This window comes from Salvelinus fontinalis, chromosome 9 (assembly GCF_029448725.1).
Source record: "Salvelinus fontinalis isolate EN_2023a chromosome 9, ASM2944872v1, whole genome shotgun sequence".
In the NCBI taxonomy this organism is placed as follows: domain Eukaryota; kingdom Metazoa; phylum Chordata; class Actinopteri; order Salmoniformes; family Salmonidae; genus Salvelinus; species Salvelinus fontinalis.
In genome coordinates this window covers 35,504,699-35,510,698 of record NC_074673.1, presented here as the reverse complement: position 1 = coordinate 35,510,698, position 6,000 = coordinate 35,504,699, and the positions used below count along the sequence as shown (strand labels likewise).

General features: G+C 37.9%; 1 protein-coding gene across 5 annotated transcripts in view; it reads left to right on the top strand.

The window, feature by feature from the left end:
* Positions 1-431: 431 nt before the first annotated feature.
* The window catches only part of LOC129862482 (myocyte-specific enhancer factor 2A-like), a 125,844-nt gene continuing 120,275 nt past the window's right edge, over positions 432-6,000 (top strand). For 4 of the 5 annotated variants that reach the window (XM_055934202.1, XM_055934200.1, XM_055934199.1 and 1 more), the window contains exons 1-2: positions 432-619; positions 3,249-3,388. The gene's annotated coding sequence lies outside the window, so the exon portion shown is untranslated. The remainder of the gene's footprint in view (positions 620-3,248; positions 3,389-6,000) is intronic. The other variant, XM_055934201.1, reaches the window with a different exon arrangement.

The window sequence follows — 6,000 nt, the reverse complement described above, 5'->3', positions numbered from 1 at the left end:
CTTCCTATGTCTCACTAACTTACTTGCCTGTAGCTCAGACACAGATGTAGCAGAGTTAAAACTTGACAATGGAATACAAGGGCAGGGGTGCTATGTTGACACCAAGACTTCCAAGCATCATGTAGCAAGAATGCAATTACTATGTTATTATCATTGTAAATTTGATACAAACCATATAAAGTTTACCAAACTGTCAATAGCATACATAGGCTCGGCCTATTTGAGTAACATAGAGCTTACTAATCATCTTACTAATCATGTCATCAGATAGCCTATATCATGCCTTCGCGCACTGCCATTTTGACATTATATTTCACTGTAAAAGTCACATTTATCGAGGTATATAGGTAGCTTACGATGAAAGTTAAACAAGTTTGGGTATAGTTTTTGTAACGATAGACATGAGCGGGAGGAGGTTGATTTCTAACTCGTCTGGTGTTCGTCAGATAAGGGGAGGAGTCTCACTGACAAGAAACTGGCTCTACTGAGTTTGGCTGCTCCCTAAAATAGCAGTTGTGTGTAAATGTGACTGAAATTACGTTAAAGTTCCACGCACACGGTATCCATTGGAGGCTCTGATATAGAGTATCTATATACAGCGAGGGACTTGAGAGACAAGGTGAGTAATAAAAATAGCAACAATATTGCACTCGTGTGAGAGAGAAAGCGCAAGAGGGAGACGTAGAGTGAAAAGCCATCCCATACTGTAGCGCTATTATATGATGTCAGTTTCTGTGTCTATGCTGGATAAAAACATTTTTATATCTATGCCTATGAAAAGGCTACAGTTATTTAATATTCATATCGATCGTATGAACGTGCGTCTCTGTACTTATTGACCCAATAGACTAAGTGAAGAGTTCCGCTATCTCTATCTTATTTAATTGGATAGTTTACGGTTAATTTGATAAACTTTTTCGGAGTCTGTCATTTTAAGGATATTTCTTAGAACAATAGCTTTTATAAATAGTCTTGAATTACTAATGGCTATGACTTTACTGGAACTTATCTACAGTGGCTACAATAAGCTATCATAGAGCGCGCAATATCATTTGACAGTCAGTGTCGGGGACTTCTCAGACAACGGGAGGCATACCTTTGCTAATACAATTGAACTTTTTTTGTATTACCGACATTAAACATTTATTTTACATTCACATAAATGCCATCACATCATCACCATAGTCTACATGCTATCAAATGACTGTTTGGCTTTTGAATACATGGATTGCTCTGAAATCCATTATAATTTTCTTTGCATACTATAATTGCATGACGTACACTATAATGGCCAGCTGATTTAGATGTCTGAACCACTAAAGATTGTGCGATTAAAAGTAGGGATATTACCTATATCCATTCCATAGGCTACTGCTGTCACTGTAAACTCGAATGCATTTTCTTGGTTGTGGACCTGTAGATTTTCTTATTTTAATAGGTGACACAATACCAACTAGTAGCCTAAGCATGCAATGACATTGTTATAATCAAAGAGTATCCATTTTGCAAGTGTCAGTTTATTAGTAATATGCTTTGTATTGAAGTCTTGAAATGTATATGGTTCTGGTCAGCTAATGGCCACTTTGCATTTACACCTCTGCTGTGGAGAAATGTATGTTTTCCACCATTGTCTCTCTACTCTCCTGATATTGATTGCACGACTAAGGTGAAAATCCATGTTGTGTAGGACATGCCTATACATGTAATCTGAATGTAGGTTTTGTCGCTCACTCCTGGCTGAATTAAGTTTCCTCTGAGTGAAGAGTAAACGAAATTATACAGCAACACTCCACAATGGAATAAGTCCCTGCACCTGTTTGTAGGTTTTCATATCTAATTACAAGCTTGATGGGAGGCAGTCAGGTTATGGTGAATAGTTAGGAGAATGACCTCAACATGTGTGTCTGCTCTACTGACAGATTTCTAACAAGTAGGAATTAGGCATTGTTTTGTTTTGATAATTTATCTGCCATTGAAAATGACCATAAATAGTTACCAGTAAGTGAACGTTCAACATAATAAATTACACTCTGCTCATTTAACATATTTTTTAAGTCCACACGCCATATTGTACCTGTCAGTGTAAATTGAGATTTTTTTGTTTGTACCAATTGTACATTTTGAACTTGTTAATGAAACATAGTGTTTTGTAAACTCACAAACTGAGAAAGTAAAATAATAAACCTGTCCTTAGTATAGTAGATAATTAACTGTCTCAGTCAGTTTAAGGACTGCATATCGTTTATGGCGTCTTCACTTAACCCCATTGTTTATAAATCCAGATGAAGGTAAAGAGTGTGTTTGGCCGAGACTGACTGATAAATGTCTAACATTTTCCCCAACCATGAGGTATTCCTGGCTTGGCACTAAATGAAAATAGCAAAGTTTTTCAGGGACAGCCGTCTTGGCAGCAATATAAAGGCATATCTGTGTGTATTTTTATTGAGTATCTATTTTGGTCCCCTCTGGAGGAGTCCCCCCCCATTGCATTTACATTACTTACCCAGCAGACCGATATTATTAATGCAGCAGAGCAAAGCACCCTCCAATCCGCCGACGTTAGGTTCTGAGACGCCCAAGGCTTAACCAATAATGAGGCCCTGTTGCTCCTGATGCACTTCATGTGACCTCTTATGTCTAGGGTGTGGATGAGTTGCATATAGCAAGTCAGACAGCTTCGCCCCATCTTACAGAAAAGTGTTGTGTTGAAGTAGAGTAAACTTATTTAAGAACATGCAATATGATACTGCAATCACTCATAGGATATACTTGTCTGTAATCGTCTACTGCAACATAAGCTGCATTTTTACGTTCTAGTGTTATTTCAGGGTGCAGTAGAGCAAGTTATCAAATGAATTTGACCTTTATCAGGTCAAATGAATTTTACTTTTACCATATTACATCATGGGTGTGTTTATGCCTAAATGTCTCTCTATACATCAATAGATGTGTAAATACAGCCTTTGGTTTGAGTGGAGAAAGTTGACCCAGGTAAAAGGGATAAGTTCTGAGGTGGTGATTGGTGCGATAAGTGTGGGTCTGGAGGGTCTCCCACAACACTCCTCTTCATAGCACCAGAATATCACAGTCTGGTCTCAGCTCCTTCCAGGAGACACACAGGAGAAATGTGGAGTGTGTGGGCGAGTCTGATCTGCAATTAACGCTGGTTGTCAGAAAAAGAATGCTGCCGTTTACACCATGCCTCTGAATCACTGAGCGAAACACTTTCTCTCCTCTCCCCCTCCCAGGACATTTTTCCCAAGGAGGAGAAATCTGCAGGAAGCTTAACGCAAGTGAGGGAAGCATTGAAGGCTAAAAGAAGAGACAGACAGACAGGAGCTGGATATTCTTGGTCCGATAAAGAGGTTATCACTGCTTTGATAGTTGGGTGAGCCACATGTTCTTTTCCCCCTCTTTCTTGTTTACCTGTTTATTTACTCTGCTGTTTCTTTATGTTTGATATACTTACTTTTGATTGTAATTGCCATGTATCTCCATTCATGTTTTATGTTTTATTTGGTCCTTTTGGTTAATCTCTTTATATAAATTGGGGGGAAATCATTAAGACCATCTGGTTACATGAGTTTTAGCTGTACATGGATTTTGTAGTGTTCACCATGTTACATCAGTGTACTGTAGGCACAGCACTTCCCCTACAGTACACTGGAGAGTTGAACTGTGTCAACTGCAGCTGGCTCACAGGCACAGATTTATAGCAAATGACAGCCTTTGTTTGAAAGTTCTACAAGACTAACTAATTGTTTGTTAAAAAGAACCAGTAGCTGACATGATGAGCTGTTTTCATCTTCTTTAGATAGATCGATAAAATAACAAAGAAGACAAGCAAAGAAGAAAGGTTGTGTATTACACAACCTCGAGACAAAAAAAACAAGTATCTGCAAAGGTCATGATATTAACTTTTTTTCATCAAAGAATTTGTGTATATCAGTAGTTGTTTCACTGTTTCTCTCTCATTATTCCCTAGTGTGACTGTGACCTTATGTAGAAAGTCCTCTCTTCTTCTCAATGTTAGGTGTGAGGGCACTTTGGCTATTACGTTAAAGATATTTCTCAGTTCAACAACAGGGAGAAACTACACTTGTTCTCTATGTCCACTTTGCGTCGTTTTTTTTGTTACAAAGCTCTTTGCGCATGCTCTCTGCAACATGATTCATTGTTTTTTGGAGCTCCATCATCGAACTGGAGATTCCAGCATTCTCCCGTGAGACCTGGAGGCAGGATGCAGAATCTTGAGCCCTGCAGATAATGTTTTAGGCCATATTTTGCTTGTGTACTCACTAGACTCTCAGTTCTAAAGGAAAGCCTTCTAAGTACCTTTAATAAATAAAAGGGTATAAATTAAGTTCTTCTATCCCAGAATGACCAAACCATGAATAGCTGTGTAACCCAGAGGAATGCACAGTGTCCTAGCGGGGTTACCCAACCCCACAATTCGACCCAACAGAGAGCTGAGCTTCAAACCCAGAAACCCCTGGCTGCCTCCCGTCTCATCACCGGGCCACAGAGCCTCACCTTTGATGCTAAATGCGTTAGTTACCCCAGGATACCAGCCAGTGACATGTTTGACAAACATACAAAATCATCATTTAAAATGTGTATCACAATATTTGCTCCTTGTTAGTTTTTTTCTCTCCTTCAATCTCACAAAACTGAGTCTGTGTTATTGTGCAAATACGTTTCTGTGGAGTGTGCCAAATCAAACCGTCTATCATGTTTTAATGCAGCACAGTTATAACTTTATTAGGCAGGCCCTTAACGTGCTGTGATGATGACTTTCAAACCTTTAGCCTGGGGATCAGGGACCAGCCCTGGCACAGGCTAGTATACCACATATACACTTCATAAATACGGCTTACTTTCCTACAAGGCAGTGTGGTTTTCAAGTTAATGTAATTATAATATTTATCAAATCATATTCAAACACTTATTATGCAGAATACATATATTTTTAAAGAAAAGGCTCATATATATATATATATATATATATATATATATATATATATATATATGAGCCTTTTGTGTATATATATATATATATATATATATATATATATATATATATATATATATATATATATATATATATGCACACACACACAAACACACAGTACCAGTCAAAAGTTTAGACACACCTACTCATTCAAGGGTTTTTCTTTATTTTTGCTAAATTTCTACATTGTAGAATAATAGTGAAGACATCAAAACTATGAAATAACACATATGAAACCATGTAGTAATCATGTAGTAATCAAAACATATTTTATATTCTTCAAAGTAGCCACCCTTTGCCTTGATGACAGCTTTGCACATCTTGGAATTCTCTCAACCAACTTCATCTGAAATGCTTTTCCAACAGTCTTGAAGGAGGTCCCACATATGCTGAGCACTTGTTGGCTGCTTTTCCTTCACTCTGCGGTCCAACTCATCCCAAACCATCTCAATTGGGTTGAGGTCGGGTGATTGTGGAGGCCAGGTCATCTGATGCAGCACTCCATCACTCTTCTTCTTCACCTGGCCTTCACAATCACCCGACCTCAACCCAATTGAGATGTTTTGTTTGTTTGTCTGGTACTGTATATATACTCATATATAAATATATACAGTTTAAGTCAGAAGTTTACATACACTTAGGTTGGAGTCATTAAAACTCATTTTTTAACCACTCCACAAATTTCTTGTTAACAAACTATAGTTTTGGCAAGTTGGTTAGGACATCTACTTTGTGCATGACACACGTAATTTTTCCAACAATTGTTTACAGACAGATTATTTCACTTATAATTCACTGTATCACAGTTCTAGTGGTTCAGAAGTTTACATACACTAAGTTGACTGTGCCTTTAAACAGCTTGGAAAATTCCATAAAATGATGTCATGGCTTTAGAAGCATCTGATAGGCTAATTGACATCTTTGAGTCAATTGGAGGTGTACCTGCGGATGTATTTCAAGGCCTACCTTCAAACTCAGTGCCTCTTTGC